General features: G+C 39.0%; 1 protein-coding gene across 1 annotated transcript in view; it reads left to right on the top strand.

Annotated features, from left to right (window-relative positions):
* Positions 1-20,847, top strand: part of HPSE2 (heparanase 2 (inactive)) — a 439,765-nt gene that overhangs the window by 345,215 nt on the left and 73,703 nt on the right. The gene's annotated exons all lie outside the window — the stretch shown is intronic.

The following is a 20,847-nucleotide window of genomic DNA, read 5'->3' as shown; positions in this document are numbered from 1 at the left end:
CTTTTCAAAGTTTTCATCTCTTTCTCCTTTTCTTCTTCCTAGATGGCATCCGGGCATATGGGGATGCTGATCTCAAGTTGCTGGTGATGGGGAGGGATGACATGTTCTGTTATCCGGGTACTCATTGGTCTTCCCCCCCCCCCATTACTTGGTGCACCACCCTGGTATTTACTGAGGGGTAGTAGGTGCTGCCAGGTCTTTTGGCTCCATGTTGGCACCTGCTATTGAGCATGGGAATTACTATTGCTCCATGTTAAGCACCCCATACTCTGGGACTTCCCTGTAGTGTCACCAAGATTCTTCCAAAACACAGTCCCCTCAACAGTTCTCTGTGGCATCACAGAGCACATGGGAACTTGTGGAGCTGCTGCAGGAAAACAAAGGCCATGGCAGATGTGAAGCACTGACTCAGACCTCCCTTTGCAGGAGGATCACACCAAGCCACCACTTCTGTGCCATTGTAGCTGCCCTTGTTGGTATGTGATATGCCCCACCCCCCATTTCCAAAAAGTAGGACACATGTACTCTTCTTTCAATTGCTCCTTCTTCCTGGCCTGAGGACAGGGGATCAATACTGTATCTCTTTTCTGTGATCCAGACAACTTCCTAACCCTGGTCTTATCCCCTCCAAATCTTCCTTGTGCCAGTTATATCCTCAATCCTCTATGCAGCATGGTTCCCAGTGCAACTTTTTGTTCAGACCTCTAAGTGTTGCTGCATTTTAAAAAGCTTTAAGAATTGGGAGAGGATGCTTAATAAAATCTATTTTCTAAGATCTTGCCTCATTGAGTTTGCTGAGCCTAATTTGAAACTCAAAGCTGAGCTCTGACCCTTCTAATGCAAGTAGCATCTGATCTTCTAAAGAAGCTTGAATGTACTTGATTCAATATATAAGAAGTTGAAGGGCAACAAAATTTACAGAGAATGAAAGTTAAATTGGTTATTTTATATATTCTTTTGTTTCAGTGGAATGTTTTATAGTTTTTTAAAAAATTAATTACATTGGTTTAAAATTCTCAGAATATCGTTCTCTGTATACTTTACTACCCTCTGTAAAGAGAATCAACCGGAGTTCATTAGCATAATTCTTTACTCAAAACTAGTAGCCCTGTACACGAATCCATGTGACAATATCTTGCCAGTAACCCGCTGCCCGACCTCCTGTAGCTCCCTCCACCCCACCCCATAGCTTCCTTCCCTGCCCCCTCCTGTAGCTCTCTGCTGCCTGCTTGCTTCCCCACCCTCCTGCTGATCTGTGATCTGGTAGTTTCGCAGTAGGTCATTACACAGTTGTTTGTTATGCTACATGGCGTTAAAACCATTTGCATATTACATCTTTATTATATAGGATGCCAGGAGAAAGAAGATTCTAGCAAAATATTCTAACTTGGGCAGAGAAAGCAAAAGGGTTTTGGTTTTTTTATTGGTTTCAGAGAGGGGGGTTAGGAAAAGAGAGATAGAAACATCAACAATGGGAGAGAATCATTGATCGGCTGCTTCCTGCATGCCCCATACTGGGGATTGAACATGCAACCCAGACATATGCCTCGACCAGGAATTAAACCGTGACCTCCTGACCTCATAGATCAACCCCTGAGCCACACTGGCCAGGTGAAGGCAGTTTTTAATAGGACTTTAGCAGGAGAGGTTAGCTAAGTTCAGCTAGCTTTGGGAATAGTCGGATCAAGATAGTTCTCAGAAGGAGGAATTGTACTTGTGAGTTAGCAGCCATTGTTTGGGCAATTTGGATTTCATTAAGAGTAGAGAGGAACAGCTGTGGAAGCAAGGACATGTTAGGGCCATAATGGAAAATTCTCTGGCCTTAAGAGTCTCTTAATTTATAAAGTGGAAAAATGCACCAGTGTCTCCGTTCAGCATGTTATATAGCCTCTTTTCTGAGCAGCTGTTCTAATAATGTGGCTATAAACCACCTTAAGTACTCTTTCTCTTGATAACTAAATTTGCAATTTTTTTCCAAATAATGATATGGCTCAACACAGTAGGCTTTCAATCAATGTCTGCTTTGCTGGGCTGAAAAGAGGCCCTGCCTTTGAAAAACTCACCAAACAACAAGTGAGACAGACATAAATTATTCTATCAAAATGAAAGTATGATGTAAGTACTGTGAAATTCAGGGGGGAAAAGTAGCATTTTTTCAGAGAGAATGACATTTGATTTACATATTGAAGATGGTGATGATGCTGATGATAATGTCAATATAAGCTACATTTTATTAAGATGTACCTGTGCTAGCTACTTTATATATACATTATCTTCAATCCTTAAGATATCCCACTTGGATCATTTGGCCTTCTGTAACAAAAATACTGTAGATTGGGTAGTTTATAAACAACAGAAATTTGTCTCACAGTTCTGGAAACTGGGAGGTCTAAGATCAAGTTGCCAAAAAATTCAGTTTCTAATGAGGGCCCTCTTTCTGGTTCATAGCTGGCTGTTTTTCCTCTGTGTCTTCACATGCTGGAAGGATTGAGGGGTCTCTCTTATAAGGGACCTGATTTCACTCAGGAGGGCTTCAATCAATTTCTGAAAAGCCCCACTTCCTACGACTGTCACTTTGGGGATTAGGTTTCAACGTTTAGATTTTCAGACACAAACATTCAATCTACAGCATCCAAGGAGATAGGTCTTTTTTACTTAAAAAGAAGTAAAAAGCAAAGCTCACAGAGGTCCAGTAACCTGTCCAAAGCTACATGTATAAATGAGGGAGCTCAGATTTGAGCCTCAAACAACCTAGCTCCAAATCCCTCCACCATTCCCTGAACCAGTGTTTCCAAGGAGTGGAACAGGCACCACTTCCACACCCCCACAAGGGAGATTAGGAAAAGCATGGTGTAACATTACATAGTATTGCGTCCACAGTGGTGGAATTACTGCCATTCATTTTTCTGTTAAAGTATGGGAGGAAGTTTCAGTTTGATGGACTATGTTCTTACACATCTTCAGTCTTGCCAGCCTCCCATCTTACAAAGAGCCTCAGGTTCAGAGCATTTGGTAGCATTCTCACTAGAATTTAATAATGCATTTTTCACAGTACTTATTCTTATGGTCACTTTTTAACTATAGAAAATGCTGCTTTTTAAAATTTTACATAAGTTGATATGAACTTGCAATTATACATTTAAGTTAAAAAGTAAATATTTTGTAAAGATCTTTCCCCTCTCCTCCCATACCAGGAAAAGGAGAAACAATGGTTAGCAATGGAAATAGAAAGTCAGTACCAAAATGGGTGTGCAACACCAAACCTTACTAACATAAGCCTTATCTATAATTAGATACATTAGTTTCCCCTGTAGTTTAACTTCCCACAGCATGGTTCCTAGAAGCCCAATATTATTTTCCTTAATCTTCTTATGTATCGCCCTTTGTCAAAATAGTATAAAACTTCCAAGTCTAACTGCTTCTTTGCATCTTTTCTATGAAGACCTCTATGCATGTAAAAATTAAAATGTTAACAATCATATAAAATATGTATATCTTACTCCTGTTAATCTGTCTTTTGTCAGTCTAATTTGCATATCCCAGATGCTGAACCTAAGAGAGTAAAGTTTTCTTCCCCTACAAATGCTTGTTAAGCAAATGAGGTCTATCATAAATTTCTCAGGCTGAAATGTGGGCAAAGAATGAGGCTATTTTTATCTTGAAAAATAAGCTCCCATAAGTGCAGTATGCCCATCCCCTTGAAGAAATGTATTTTTAGGAAATTTTCTGACTTTCTTGAACCTTCTATCTTCAGTTTATTCAAGTAAAATAACAGTAAAAGAATATGTGAGAAGTTATATGCAAAATAAGTTATACTCATTTCTAACTAAATAAGTTAAATAATTTTTAAAAAGACAAAAGAAAATGAGTTTGGTGACAGTTAAACCTTCTCATGTAGAAAGTGAAGCCTGAGATACCATTGTGCTCCCTGAAGCAGACTTCCTGCCCTCTCTCACTTTCTCTCTCTTACCTATGATTTGTGCAGAAAAGAATGAAAATTTTTGAGAGTGGAGAGGTAGGAAAAAAGAATTGAGGTTTTCTTATGACTTAATTCAAACACCTTAGGTAAGGCAAATAAAGAAATACAGCAGCCGAAACCGGTTTGACTCAGTGGTAGAGCGTCGGTCTGCAGACTGAAAGGTCCTAGGTTCGATTCCGGTCAAGGGCATGTACGTTGGTTGTGGGCACATCCCCGGTAGGGGGTGTGCAAGAGGCAGCTGGTCGATGTTTCTCTCTCATCGACGTTTCTAGCTCTCTATCTCTCTCCCTTCCTCTCTGTAAAAAAACAATAAAATAAAATAAAAAAAGAAATACAGCAATAACCATGAATAATGATCTCCTATACAGTGTTACTGAGCCAACCTTAAAGATGTGGACAAAAAAAGAAATAAAGCTCAAGACAGAAGTATGTCCTTATCCCAGAGTGGTGGCAACTTCTGCCATCCTTATTTAATCATTCACAAATTGTCATTTATGGAAATATAGCCCTTTCATATAAAATATTCAGCATCAAATAAAAAATAAAAATCAATTGCTATTGCTTTAGAGAAACTATGAAAACAAAGAAGTGCCTTCAGTATAATCTGACACCTTTCTTGCTGATGGTAACTTTCTATGTAACAACCACAATTCAGGGCAAACCATGTTATGTAAGGCATTCTGGTCATGGTCTTGTCACATGACCATCACCTGGTAGAACCAGACCAAATGGCAAGGGTTGTTGTGTTTTTTTTGTGGTTTGTTTTTTTTTGTTTTGTTTTGTTTTGTTTAGCTTTTAAGTCATTAAATTATTGGGAACTTCTAAGAGAGCTTTTATTTTTCTTGTAAAAGATTTAAATTTTATTTTCTGTCTTTGCTTTTCTTATTTTACTGCCACAGTATTTTTGTGACATATCTTACATTCTCCTTAGTAATATAAGAGCCTTTTATATTCATTCCAAGGCAGGTCTGGCCTCGTGGCTACATATATTCTTAGGGTTTCTGGCTTCTTATCCACTGTTACATGCTAGCTTCCCACAGTATCTACAAAGCCAGGTGAGGATTTTGAGGTGAGAGGTTCGCTGGAGTCTTGGGGTATAAACAGTTGTTTGCTGTTTTCAATTGACAGGTTGATGAGCCCTTCAGGCCTGGAATGCACAATTAAATTATTTACAACTTCTGTCATTTCTGGGCAAGAATTTCTTGAATTAATAAAGTTATATTGTTAAAGATATTGAAATGGTAGAGTTGGGTTACTATAGACAATAATCTGTGTAGTTATCAATAGTTTCAGTTCTTACTACCCAACCACCCAGTTATTTCTGCCCTTACATGCTAAAGATTCATTCTAATGAAGGCTTTTTTACTTTCAGGATAGCACAATGAAAACTGCCCAGGTTTTGGAGTAGATATATTTTGGATAGCACGGTGCTATCCAAGTGTTCATTCCCATCACTTTCCTTTTCTTCTCCATGCTTGTAAAGGCATCTGTTAAGATGTGGAGAAATCAGAACCTTTATACATTGCTGATGGGAATGTAAAATGGTGCAGTCACTTTGGAAAACAGTTTTACAGCTTTGCAAAATTTTAAGCATAGAGTTACCATATGCCCCAGCATTTTCAGTCCTAGTTATCTACCCAAGAGAATTAAAAACATGTCCACACAAAAGCTTGTTCATGGATGTTCATAGCAGTACTATTCACAATAGCTAAAAAGTGGAAATAAAGCAAATCTATACAAACTGCAGAATGGACAAATAAAATGTGATATATTCATGAAATGTAATATTTGGCAATAAATGAACAAATTATTGTACATGCTACAACATGGATAAAATTGAAAACATGATGCTAAATGAAATAAGCCAGTCACACACACAAAAAAAAACAAACATATAAGTATGATTGCAATAATATGAAATACCCAGAATAGGCAAATTCAGAGACAGAAAGGAGGTTAGTGATTATTTGGGAAAGAGAAAATGAGTCTGGGGGAATGATTAGTGACTACTAATGATTAGTGACTACTAATCATTACAAGGTGAGGAAAATGTTCTAGAATTGATGGTTAAATAATTCTGTGGTTGTACACTTTAAATGGGTGGATTGTATGATGTTTGAATTCTATCTCAATAAAGCTTTTTTTAAAGGTTCCTATAAAATATATTTGTTAGCGAGAGACAAGCTATAAAAGAAACCATTAACTGATTGCTGAGAACAAAACTTCAGAAAAGGAATCTTGGATTGACGAACAATGGGATAGGGACTGGGAAGAACAGGCCTTGAAAGAGGAAGTGTATGTGGAGCTGATGAACTGGCACAACTGACCTTGCCTAGGCCAGGGGCTGCCCAGGCTTACCTCAAGGCATGTTCAGTGCCTTTGACACGCAGAGGGGGATCATTTTTAACATCCCCATTCTTCAGTATGACAGTTATTTGTAGTGATAATCAGTAATAAAATAATTTTCTTGATTCCCTTTTTAGTAATAAACAGTTGAAAATTTTAAAAATACATTTTTATTTTATAGATATTTCTATTTAAAGAGATCGTCCAAATTCTGTATTTAGTATAAACTAAAATTTACATTTTTCAGATAAAAATAGTACACCTCATAGCTCTGCTTTACTTCTAAATTTTTAACACAAAATCTTTAAGAGGTCATATAAAAAGACAGAACTGAAATAACCCTCGTTCTGTTTTTTCATCTTTAAGATCACTGAGCAGTCACTGTTTCTTTAGAGGCTCCGGTGTGAATTTAGGAATATGTGGTACTGCAGGCATTGAAGATGGATGGGTTGGCTGGAAAAGAGCTTACATAATCCCACACAGCACATACTGTTACAAACTTATTCTCAAAGGAACACGTGTTGCCAACTCTATGTGGTAGGGAGCTCACTGAATAAGGAGTTCTCAGAATTAACTTCTATGTAGAATACTATATTTACTAACACAAAAACTATTAAAATGTGCTAATTTGAGGCTTACATATATATTATTAAAACTCACCAGTAACCATTGCAGTTTGTTTCAAGTTAGACCAACAAAAGACTCCTTCAGGGAGGAGTATTTTATCACTGGCAATGTTTAGAATTGTTGGCACATGGTGATAATAAAAAACAGACTGATTTTTAGTCAGTTTCATTCTTTTTAAAATCTCTACACATAACGCACCACCCTCAATGCTTGTACCCAGGGCGACTCCCCCACTGCCATACATGTGGAGCACCACTGATGTTATGTTGCATAACCATGGCAAATGACGGCTTATATATTCTAATAACTATAGTTACTGTGAATAAAATCTGGTAACCTAAGAGTAAAAAATTGTGTCATTTAAATCTAAATTTGCTAAAAAAAAAAAATAAATAAATAAAAATAAAAAGGTCCTGGCCAGCATGGCTCAGTGGTTGAATGTGGACCTATGAACCAGGAAGTCACAGTTTGATTCTGGTGAGGGCACATGCTGTGAGCTTGATCCCCAGTGTAGGTAGGGCATGCTGGAGGCAGACAATCAATGATTCTCTCATCATTGAAGTTTTCTCTCTCCCTCTCTTTTCCTCTCTGAAATCAGAAAAATATATATTTTTAACCTAAATTTACTATAAGTCTGTGATATGATCCTAGAACTAGAATTAAAAGATTAATTTTTATAAAACCTCTAATTTCATGGAGGCTCTAAAACCCACACTAAGTTGTAATAAATTAAGATGAGTTTCTAAAGAGAAAATTTTATTTTCTTCATTAAAAAGAAAAGACTGTCTTTTACAAATTCTTATAGCCAGATGTTATGTTCTTGGGGCACTCAACACACACTTTGTTTTTGAATATTGAAACTTTTAGTATAAAAAATTAGAACATGAAAAGAGGAAGAATAATAAGCAAATAATCATAACAGTATTGTAGAAAAGCATTTGAAACTACATCTTATAAAGGCATATTATCTGAGTTTACCCTTTTTCACAGAAAGGTGGTATGAAATATAAGAAATCTTTTATAATAAAAGAGTCATATGCAAGTTGAACACACCTCCACAAGCCACGCCCACCAACCATACCCATCACCCAATCAGAGTGAGTATGCAAATTAACCCCAACCAAGATGGTTACAGCCACAGAGAGTAGGAGGAAGGCTTGGGTTTCTCTGGCAATGGAAGAAGCCAAGTTTTCTGCCTTCCCTGGCCGGCCTAGGCCTCCAGGCTACAAAATTTCAATTATAGAAGGTAAACGAATCCAAATAGAAATGGTGGCAGTCACAGAGAGCAGAAAGCTTGGCTCCGCTCCAGGCTACAAAGTTTCAATTATAGAAGATAGATAAATTCCAGATACCAGGGCCTCTGCTTGGGTCGCCGGGGGGCGTGGCCAGCCTGCAAACCACCACAGGCCTCTCGCCCAGGCCACCCCATGCCCCAAGGTCCCTCTCCTTGAATCTGGGCCTAGCACTGTGCCTGCCTCCATGAACAGAATGCAGAAGATACACTATTCGACTTCCAAGGCTAGTTCATTAAATAATAGGCACCATGCCTTGTTCTCTCAGGATATTTATTCTTGTGCCCCATCCTCCATACGGTGAGGAAGCACAGACCAGCCCATAGAGCAGTGGTTCTCAACCTTTCTAATGCCGTGACCCTTTAATACAGTTCGTCATGTTGTGGTGACCCCCAACCATAAAATTATTTTCATTGCTACTTCATAACTGTAATTTTGCTACTGTTATGAATTGTAATGTAAATATCTGTATTTTTCAATGGTCTTAGGTGACCCTGCTAGTGGTTCTCAACCTGTGGGTTGCCTAAGACCATAGGGTCAATTGGCCTTGTTTTCCATATTGGTCAACCTAGAAAAATGGCTCAATATATAGAAATTTCAAGAGCTTAGAAGAGAATGAAAAGGTAGGAGAAATAAAGGCCTTTTATAAAGTGGAGTTGAATGTTCTGAAAATAATACGCAAATAGCCTAATAATATGCCAAAGATGAGTGTTATCACTTACTGCAGTAATGGAGAGCACACTCTTGGCAATTTTATTTTATTTTGTTCTTAGACTCTCTTAAAATATGCAGTTAGAGCCAGGCTCAATGCAGAGCTTATAAACTTAAGTGTCAGAGAGATCCCAGCAGGAGACTGAGAAACTCTGGGGGCAGTTTTTGAGTGGAAAACTATGGGTCCCAATGATGAAGAGGTTTCGATTGAATCTTAGTGTGACTGCCAAAACTGTTGAATGATGGCTCCAAAATACCACAAAAGTAACCAGTTGATAAAGCAAAACTGAGTTTATTGCTTACTGTAGTGAGAGAATAATACCTTTACAAAGTCTTGGTAACGTCTCAGAATGGCAAAGACGAAGTCAGGATATTTATGAAGCTTTTATGAAGTCTGATTTAAAGTAGGTCTTTCAGTATACCAGTGTAGTATAGGCTTGATTAGGATTGGGCAAGTATCATAACATAATAATTTAACACAGCAAAGCAAGAGTTTTGAGGTGAGGGTTTTGTTGACCATAAACAAAATATTGTTCAGGTATTCCTTGCAGTCTGTAAATGCAGCCATGGTGAGCCATGTGCAAACCTGGCAAAACAAAGACATTCTTTTGTAGACATAAAGAGGAAATGTGTGGGGGTTATAACCATAGAATTCTTCCTGGAGGGCTTTGCACCAATAGAGGACATGAGAGCTCTGCCTACAGGCTCTCCTAATTTCTGTCTTGGTTACAGTCTCAGTCATTAATTTTGACCATTTCAAGGAGTCTTAAGAGAGTAAACAGTCATTTGATACTATCTATAGAAAACTTGAGCAGTTTGATGTCATTTAAATGGGTCTTCATGAAGTTCCTGAAACAAACAAATTTATTTTCAAGTTGTATCTTCCTGATCAAGAGCTTCCTGGAATAGAAAAATTATATTGATGTAGAACAGTGAAATAATAAAGACAGTAGCTAGTTTCCTTTCCAGTGGGATATCACTAAATAACTTGTGTAGTTGCTAACAAAAGAATTATCATCTTAAATACATTGCTTGAAATTACAGAAGTGAACAGAAGAGGAAGTTGGAATATAATTTAATCCTATTGAGAGAAGGAAGGAAGAAAGAAAGGAAGGAAGGAAGGAAGGAATGAAGCAAGGAAGGAAGGAAGGAAGGAAGGAATAGAGAGTCAAGGCTTTTAGCATCACCCTAATACCAAAACCAGATAAGGACAACCCAATAAAGAGCTAAAATCTTCATCTTACATGTCTGAAAATCAGGGATAATTCTAAAATTGGTCATTAAGGAATAGTAATATATTTAGTGGGAGAGGCAGCACTTTTTAAAAAAAATATATTTTATTGATTTTGTAAAGAGAGGAAGGGAGAGAGATAGAGAGCTAGAAACATCGATGAGAGAGAGTCATAGATCAGCTGCCTCCTGCACACCTCCTACCGGGGATATGCCCACAACCAAGGTACATGCCCTTGACTGGAATTGAACCTGGGTCCCTTCAGTCCCAAGCCGACGCTCTATCCATTTAGCCAAACCGGTCTCGGCGAGGCAACACTTTTTATCTTATTTTAAAACATGTGAAAATATTTTATTTTGGTAATTTTTTAAAATAAATAACAGAAGAGCTTATTACCCATTGAAAGCTTGGTTATCCCTAGCTGGTTTGGCTCAGTGGATAAAGCGTGGGCTTGCAGACTAAAGGTCCCTGGTTTGATTCTAGTCAAGGGCACATGGCTGGGTTTCGGGCTTGATTCCCAGTAGTGGGCATACAGGAGGCAGCCAATCAATGGTTCTCTTTCATCATTGATGTTTCTATCCTCCTCCTCCTCCTCCTCCCTCCTCCTCCTCCTCCTCCCTCTTCCTCCCTCCTCCTCCTCCCTCCTCCTCCCTCTTCCTTCCTCCTCCTCCTCCTCTTCCTTCCTCCTCCTCCTCCTCCTCCTCCTCCTCCTCCTCCTATTCCTCCTCCTCTTCCTCCTCTCCTCCTCCTCCTCCTCCTCCTCCTCCTCCTCCTCCTCTCCTCCTCCTCCTCCTCCTCCTCCTCCTCTTCTTCTTCTTCTTCTTCTTCTTCTTCTTCTTCTTCTTCTTCTCTCTCTCTCTCTCTCTCTCTCTCTCTCTCTCTCTCTCTCTCTCTCCCCCTCCCCCCCCCAGAAGTGGCTGGGACCCTGCTAAGTGTCCTCTTTTTTCTCCCCTACACTCCCTCCTTCTCTTCTGCTCCTTTTCCTCTTTCACTAGCTGTAACATGGGCCTGGGTAGTTTTTATTACAAATTTTGGTGAATTTACTGACTAGAGTTTTATGTTTCCTGTCCGTAATTGAAAAAGCAGATGAGTTAAACATTTTTTGTTTCTCATGAAAAAATTTTTAAACCAAATTGAGTTGCTTTTTATTTCTCTGTGGTCTTCAGTTGATTTTGTTCTGTGGGTGAGTGGTCTTAAAAGACTCACCCCTCCCCCTCCTCTCAGCCTACACTGTTCCCTTGGGTCAATGTAATCCACCTCCTCATATGCCAGAATTCATATTGTTTCCCTCGTGATTTGTGCTCTTCTATGACACCTTTGATTATTCTAATCTGCTATAGGTTTTATCTGTGGTATTATAGGTTAGTACTTTGTAGCTTAAAGTATAATATCCAAATGATTCTGAACTCATTTTTGACTTTCACATATATTACTTCCACTAAAAAGTGAAGCAGGGATTTCATTTCACTTAGAAACTCAAGAGTTTACTTCAATTTTTAAGTAAACAGTGACAATAAAATTTAGATTATAAGTGTCAGTATATGATAATATTAACTGGGGGTTCACATGGGAGTTAGCAAAATCCTAGTGAATTATTATTTACTAAAATAATAAATAATCTCCTGCTTTTATCAAATGAATTTAGCTCAAATATATAATTTAAAATGATAAGAAAGGATTAAGTAGCCTGTCTTAAACTTTGAAGCTATAGAAAATTAAAGATTTTGGTGATTGTAGGAGGCCTACGGCAAGAAAGTAAAAAATTGGCATCATGGTAGTCAGTAATATTAGACCAGAATCAGAAGATGAAGTGTAATTCTAGCCTCTGACTAGCTGTTTGACCTTAAGCAAATGTCTTAATCTCTCTAAGATCCTATTTTTTATCCATAAAATAGGATAATGATAACATCTATATCATAATGCTATTGTGAGGATTAGTTGAAATAGTAAATAGTAAATATGAAATGCTTAGCATAGTGTTTGTCACATGTAAGCATTAATTATTTTATCTTCAATGTTTTTATGACTTTTGCTAATACAAATTCACCATTGGGAAGTGACTTTACTTATTTGGGCATGTCAGAATACATAGGTTCTGTCTTACCTCTGTTTTTGTGACACTCCATTTCGTTTTTTCCCCCATCTAAGTTCCACTGTGGACCACCATAGCTGTGTGATGACCTGTATTCTTTCCCTAGATAGTAGGTAGGTGACATCCCTTCTAAGGTTATTATATAAGCAAATTCAATTAATTTTTATCTAAAGAAATGTCAGAGTCTGCCAGGTCAGTTGGGCTCTGATAAAACTCCAACAGGTTAGGCTGTGGTGAACTAGTTTCCTCTGAGGGCAGGCCTTGTTAAAGAAGAACAGAGTGCTCTGGTGCTTTTTCCTTTTCCCTTGGCAGAAGCTCAAGGAGATTTTTATCTTATATCTACTGTGGGAACCTGGTTAAGATCCTGAGGTAAATTATGGGAGACCCCATGAATGGATCCCCTGGAGTTTTAACTCTGAATTGCAGTTCAGGTTTCCCTACCTGGGCATTGGTTCCCATGGCAGTGTCTGCTCCCAAGGTTTTGCTCCTGATAGTGATGATGGCCTGTATTCGCCTGTCTGACTCTCCAATCTTGGGTCCAGTGGTTTGCACTGTGTCCTTTCTTCTCTTATGGATCCAAGAAGAGTTGATTTTTCAAGTCTGTTCAGGTTTTTACTTATTGTTGGGATGTAGTGGCCACTTTCAAGCTCTTTATATGCAGAACTGGAAACCAGAAGTCCCATGTTCTCTTTTTAATTAATTTTTAAAATGTAAGTATTATCCTTGAAATTTTTAAATATATTCCAAATAAGAAGAATCTTCTTTGTATTATGTCCACAGTCTTATTCTTCTCTCCCCTTAACTGGAGGTCTCCCAAGTCTCTACCTTTATCATTTTGCTGTGTATTCTTACAGAGTTCATATGTGTATGCATACATTAGAGAACTTTATTAATATATATGCCTCTACCTAATTCTTTAAGTGATGCAGTAATCCACAGTTTACACTCTGCTCTATTTTAGCAATTCCACTCTGGTAAACATTGAAGTTACCTCTGTCTTCAAGAAATATAATAATCCTAAATGAAAGAAGCCAGTCACAAAGGACCATATATTTTATGATTTCGTTTCTGTGAAATGCCCAGAATTGGCAAATGTATGGAAATAGAATGTAGAATAGTGGTTTTCTGACTTGGGAGGTGGGCGAGGAGAATAATGTTGGGGGTAATGACTGAAAGATTCAGGGTTTCTTTTTAAGGTAAGGAAATATTCTAAAATTGATTGTAGTTATGGATGCACAACTCTGTGTAAGTACTAAAAATTATTTAATTGTATACATAATGGATGAATTGTATGGTATATGAACTATTCTAAAAAAAGTTGCATAAAAGAAAAAATAGTAGTAATTTCATTAGGTTTGCTTCATGGGGACTAATTAAATTTGGGGTCATCTCTAGGGACTGCTTAATAGCACTGGTGGTTTTTAACCTCAGCTCATCTACACAGGTAGCATGTTCTGTGACAAGCCTTGTTTCCTTAGCAGCTGAAGTGTTTTAAGGTTTGAGGTATGGCCTATGCGACCTGTGACCTTTGTGAAAAAAGTAAGGAGAAAGGTGGGTAGGAGCTGAGCAGTGCAGAGTTCTTGGTGGTTTCCATCATCTATCCTGAGAGGAGGAGTCAAGCAAGAAACTTCCTCACACCCCATTTCATTGTGTTTTTAGAATGGGGGAGGGAGATAGCAAACTCAAGGTCCTCCTTTTCATACGTGGGCCTGAACAGTAAACAATGCTTCTCAGGGTAGGGCCTTCAGAGTCCTCAAGTAGCCTCTTGGTGGAAAATGGGCCCTTTTCTTGGGAGTAGAAAGATGTTCCTTATGCTGGCCTCAAGTGGCAGGCTCACCAATGAGCTGGAACAACTCCTTTCTTCTCTGAACTAAAGGCATCTCTGAAGGCTTTTCTGCAATAGAGGTTAGCTTCAGATTTTGTATTTTTGTCTCTAGGGCCCTAATTGCAAATGCTGCTATTATATTACAAAATAGTAACAACAAATAATTAATCACCATTTGTCGAATGAATGCCTAGCCACTTGCACTAATAAATTCTCCCCAGAACCCCCATGAGAAGACTGTCATCTCCTTTTATAATTGAGGAAAATAAGGTTAAGTAGCTAGTCCAAGGTTATGCAGATCTATTGCTTCAAGCCAATGCCCTTTGTATTACATCATGCTGTCTTCTATGTATTTTAGCCTTGAATATCACACTGAGAACCAGAGGGCTCTTTGAGGTCAGAGGCCTTACTCATTAATCTCTATCTTGTTCGCCACACCTAGCAGGTTGCTCAGCACACAGTTGTTTCCTAATATGTGTAGGTAGAAATGCATTCTTAGAACCCACTGCTTTAGTTCATTTGTGCAGGTCTTGCCTGGGTTCTAAGAATGCCTGAGCATGGCCATGTACCAGCTGAGGTGTCTGCGTTCCTTGTGGCAGGCTCACATGGGAGGCCATGAGGAGCCTCTGACTAACTCCAGAGGGGAATTTTGTTTTTTAAAATAGGATGTTAGGAAGAGTCTAAGGGAAAAGCTAGGACATTAAAATCTGTGGGATCAGCATAAAGGCTGCTTACATATTGCATTGGTCATGGAAGATGAATTCACTCTCAAGGAAACAGAGAAATGGAGAGATGGAGAGAATGCAGTTGGCAGGATACAAATGACAGGTACAAGAGTTAATTAACATGGTGCCCTCATAAGCAAGAAACCCAATTTCAGTCATCCCTAAAGCACATGAGAATGTGTGGATCAGATCAGGAAGGAGAGAGAACTAGAGCAGTAGCCAAAGCAGAGAGATGCACATTGAGATAAGGTTACATGTTCATAGAAACATGTGAGCACACAGATGCTATCTCTAGAAAAAACAAACAAACCATAAGCAATTATAGTAATTTGCCTCAATGGAAGTGAGATACTATATTTGGAACACAATTTTGTTTTGAAATTAGAGGTAAGAATGGAAAGGAAATAGAAGAATTATCTTCCTCTGGATTAGAGCTCCAGGACTTGGGGCCCAGTGTAGATAAAGAAAAGTCCTCGTGAGAGGAACAACTATGAAAATGAGCCTGGCCCAACTGACAGTGCCTGAAATGAATCAGGCTAGGCCTAAAATTATTTTGTGTGTGATTTATATGGAATTTTGTTTTTGGAGGCATCCTTAAATGCACTTTATACTGCTCATTATTTCTTCATCTCATGAAATAAGTTAGCAGTCCATCAACATTGCAAAATCCAGTCTCTGGGTTAGGTAAACCTTAAATTCAGGTCTACTATGGACATGTTAGAAGACATGAGTCAGTTTATTTTTCTGTTCCTCAATTTTTCCTTTTGTAATGGAGATAATGTAGTTTTATTGGTCAGTTACCTCACCTCAGGATAATACTTTTTAAAAAATGTAAAGTCATTTTACTCTTTTAAAGTCCATTCAACAATTATTCATTAAGTATGGGTCACCTCTGTGTAAGGTATAGGGCTGGAGTCTGGCAACATGATCCCCATGCTTAATCCACAGGATTATTGTACCAGGCAGCAAATGGACACAACACTGACATGCATTATGTCTTTTCTACTTTCTTTTCTAGAAATATCTCTCCTGGAATCCGACTCTGAAATAGCTAACTTCTCCAAGTTTAGAGAATAAGTCTTTCATTGCACTAGTATAATTTAATACCTTTACTTGCCTGAGTTATATTTTTAAAAGAAAGTTGTGCAGTCCCACTGCCCTTAGCCACAATAAGCATATTTCATTAAATTTATACACTTGTGATTTTACACTGTACAGTGCTAGAACTGTAAACATACAATAACTAACACTATGCAGCTAAAACCAGAATCTTGGAAGGAATGGTATTTTTAAAATTGGACACGATAGCCCTAGCCAGTTTGGCTTAGTGGATAGAGAGTCAGCCTGCAAACTGAAGGGTCCCAGGTTCGATTCCGGCCAAAGGCACATGCCTGGCTTGATCCCAGTGGGGGGCGCACAGGAGGCAACCAATCAATGATTTTCTCTCATCGTTGATATTTCTACCTCTCTCTCCCCCTCTCCTTTCATCCTTAAAATCAATAAAAGAAATATATTTTTTAAAAATTGGACACGATAGATTGTCAAGCCTAATTTAGAGTCAGAAGATTCAGGGTGCAGTTTGAAATAAGGGACTCTAGTTGATTGATCCTAGTTAGTTGTCCACCCCTAGACCCCTCATCTGTGGCTTAGGGAAGGTCTGTCTTCAAGGAGAAGGAATGTTCAGATCTGGTTTGGGGAGAGGATTCCACCTGCCAGGAAGAACCCTAGCAGAGAGAGCCAGTGGTCATGTTGGCAAGTGGCAGGAGACAGCAGTGAGATATGGAACAGCTGGTCTGGAGAAGGCCTTTTAGCCCTTAATGACAAAATTTAGACTCAATGAGAAAGTGGGATCATGCTGGGTTCTTCATTAAAAGAGAAAAGTAAATGGAACTGGTATATGAGGAAGTTTCTTTTGTGGCAACCCTTTGGGAGTCAGTGAAATGGGAGGAAGCAGGAGGCGGGAAGGCCTTTTGGGCATCAGTCTTGGTGTGAGTCGGAGATTGGGGAGCTCCCCATCAGTGGTCCTGCCAGTATCCTCCTTCACCTCTTCATTTCTGCATCTTGATGCCGGTTCCATGAAGGATGGACAAGAGTAATTAAGCACAGTTTTGGTAATGATTAGAGAGTGGAGACTTGCTGGTAGGGACCAGGAAAGGCTTCATGGGATAAATCTGGAAAGAATAATTGAATTTTGATAGGTATTATACAATAGTACTTGAGGAGGGGAGAGAAAGAATGGGAAGGAATATAGATTTGCAGTAAAGATAGTATTTAATCTTGATTCATAATGCTATATGGTATGTTATGGCTCTTTATAGTTTAACTTAATTTATATTTTACAATTTAAATTTGTAATTTAAATTTATAATTAAATTATAGTTTGTATTTCGATTAAAACTAGAGAAGCAGAAGAATGGAAAGCTAACTAGTCTAACCTATTTTATATATAATAGCTTTAAGAGATAACTCACATACTATAAAATTCACCTATTTAAAGTAGTATACAATTCAGTGATTTTTAGCATAGTCACAGGGTTGTGCAACCGCTACCATTCTCTAATTTTAGAACATTTTTATCACTTCCCCCCCAAAAAGCCCTATTTTCAATTTTGAATTCATAAGTACAATGAGATTGGAGGCTCTGGTTTCCAGGAATTCTTTGTCTTAGCTGGGTAGAAACCTTGAACTGACTCTCATTAATCTTCAAGTCCCATGTCACTTGCTCTCCAGAAAAACATCATGATGTGGCTAGGCTACAGGGAGTAGGGGGCCGTGGGGAGGGGAAGTCCTGGGTCCCAAAAAAGAAGGATTTATAAGAAAACCTCAAGGAAAGAAAGGGAGCTGTGTGGTTCTGAGGAAACGAGAAGGCCACCAGTGTCAGGTTGTGGAGCAGAGAAGAAGGCAGCCCTTCCCCCAGGATCCCTAGTAACCCAAGAATCTTACAGGACAATTGTGCAACTGCTCTGTCCCCACAGACCTTCTGGGGCCGACTGGAGCTCTTTCCCTTTAACTGACCATCCTCTCTGGAGCAGTTGCCACACCCTGAGCTAGAGCTGTTCTCCATGTTCTCTCACAGAGATGATTTATTTAATCTCTATGACAGCCCTGCAAGGAACGGCTATCACCTTTAAAAACAAAAAACAAAAAAACATTGGTTGCAAATTTATTAAAAACACTTCCAAATATTTAACAAAAATGTCAAGCCTGATATATGAGTTCTAAAAATGTCTTAACATCTTAGGAAAGACACATACAATATGAGGATAACTAAAGCTGATTCTAAAAGCATGATTTTTAGGTTCTTTCTAGATTGTTTCTCATCCTTTCTTAGGTGTGTTCTTGGCAATTACAGGGCTCAACCTGCTGATCAGGTCGTTGGAAACTCAGCTCTGAATCAGGAATCTCAATAGAGCCTGGTGCCGCTATTGATTGAGGCTGGCTCTTCCTGGCCTAGAGAGTAACAAACTAAAACTCATAGAGTTAAAGTAACTTTCTAAGGGTCATATACCTGGTAGGTGCCCACGTTAATTTCACACCCAACACTCCACCGGATTCATTTAGCTTTTATATCTTTTTCTATCACTGCCTCAGTGGGATCAACATCCTTCTACATCCTTCTTGACACCCTAGGATAGAGAACTAAAGCATAAGAAAGTCACTACCCAAGCCTGATAAAAGCACTATGGTAAGTCAGGTTATAAAAATCTTTGAATTCTTCACAAATATTTTTGAGAGCAATGTGGTCTTCCCAGCAGTGTCTTTTCTGTATTAGCCCTTTGCACATCTGGCACACTAGATCCCAGATGTGTGATTTTCATCCGATGCAGTGGGACCACAGTACTGGGAATCCTGCTGGTTCAGCTGTGCTCGAGAAGTTCTGTTTCTTTGACAGGGCCTGCAGGAGGTGGCTAGTGGTGGTTCTGAAGCCCCTGATTTATTACTGTCTCTAGCCAGAGACAAGTGCTACACAACTTGGTATACACAAGTACACACACACACACACACACACACACACACACACACACCATCCATTTGAAGAGGAACACGAAGAAGAAAACATTCACAAGGCATCACTATTGATTTCTCTTTTCTCCCAGATCAACTGGTCTAAGTTCTCCCTGTTGCCTCCTTTGCCTGTGGTCTGTCAGCTGGAGGTGATGACAAGGAATATTTCAGACTCCTTCCCCATCTGCTCCAAACACCAGGAAGCTGCAGGCTTGCTTCCCTCCAGGCCAGCTTAGAAATCCTGGTGTCAGGATAGAGCAGGCTTCCAAAAGCCAACCACAGAACATTTAATACCTGTGCAAACCCCACATAGCATTCATATGCCATAGGGTCATGGCTTTATGAGTGTTTCCATGACATGGTATTATTACACCCCAGATCTCTCACCTCATATGTCACTCAAGCATTCTCTGTCAGGAAACCAAGGAATAAACATCCAAAAAGAAGATTAATATTAGAGAGACTAAAAGAATAAAGTTCATGCAAACCATATGGTTCAGCTCAAAAGGGATGTGTCTATCCCTTTACCCTGCCTTCCACCTCATCTCCTCTGACTCTCCAAATAGGAATTCCTTTACAGCAGTGTTGCTTGGGCTACCTGAGTCAGAGTCAGCATTGTTAAAATGCAGATTCCTAGGATCAGCATTATGGGAACATGACAAGCTTCATCTCACAAGCTCACCAATAGGTGTTTCTAAACAGCAGACTCCTTTGTGACTGCCCCAAGAAACAAAACATCTACCCCTGTTTGAGTACATGTTTTTATATGGAACCCACTACTTCCTTGGGCAGCTAAGTCTAGTGTAATATGATTGCAACTAGGGGAAAGATCTTGTTTGTTCACCTTCTATAATTCTCATCTACTTTTATTCTCATTTTTCCTCATCCCTCTGGAGCCAAGGGACTAAGTCACCTTCCTTCCATTATAGATCCTCTAGCGCAGACCCTGAGTGTCATACCATAGAAAGCAGAGAACTGAATCCATCCACTGGACTAATAAAGTTAGTCAGGGCAGGGCACTAAAGGAAAAGGTTTTAAACTGCCAAGGTCTTACAGAAGGCTTTTGTGCATCTTGTTTAAAAGCCCAGCCTCTGGACACCGACTCTGGCTGTATACTCCTAGGCAAGATGCTCCCTCTTCCTGTGACCCCGTTTTTCACTGGCAAAACAAGGGTGATGATGATGATATTGGCAGTATAACTTTTTATGAAGATTAAATAAAGTCATACATATAAAGCACTCACAAGAGTTAAATTCTCTCAAAGTATTATCAGCATCAACATCAAATGGGAAGAGGGCAAGGGAAAAAATTCTTCAAATTTGCCTTCAAGTTTTAGCCTTCTCCTTTTGTTTCCATTTCACAAATTGACAAACAAGTACAAGCTTAATAATATTAGATAGAAGGTTGTTACAGAGGCCATTGAGAGCCAGTTGTTCTCCTAAGTACCATGGAGAATTACATGGGCAGCACTCATAACATAGCTTGCCATTAGTGGGGTGACAATATGTCCCAGCAGTTTGCCCAGAATTGCCCCATTTTGTTCCCATGGTAATTATTAATACTCTTAAAAATGTCCCAGTTTGGATAGTAAATTGTTGGGTTGCCCCAGGCATTAGATTTTCAGAAGACTTTCAATGTGGGTTGGAAGCATTAAGACATGTTTCTAAGACAACTTGTGAAATCTCTTTGGAAATACTTACAACATGCCCATCTGGCTGGGATGATTTAGAACAACTGCAAGTGAGTACTTATTTACAAGCCCCTAAATGCTTTGTTTGGTTGGGTTTAACTAAACTGCCTTGCCCTGCCTCTGGGAGATACATAGGTAGTAAAATTAATAGAAGCAACATTCTTTACTACTCAATTTGCCAAAAAAAGAAATTGCTTTAGGCTAGTGGATATGGATGATCAACCATTATGAATTTAGAGCCAGTACATTGTACTTCAGATTATAGAAAAGAGATTGTAGGTTTGGAAGTTAACAAATTATTGGGCAACTAAAGATTGAAATAAG

This window comes from Pipistrellus kuhlii, unplaced genomic scaffold, assembly GCF_014108245.1.
Source record: "Pipistrellus kuhlii isolate mPipKuh1 unplaced genomic scaffold, mPipKuh1.p scaffold_m20_p_15, whole genome shotgun sequence".
NCBI classification, from domain to species: domain Eukaryota; kingdom Metazoa; phylum Chordata; class Mammalia; order Chiroptera; family Vespertilionidae; genus Pipistrellus; species Pipistrellus kuhlii.
This window is presented reverse-complemented; position numbering and strand designations above follow the sequence as displayed.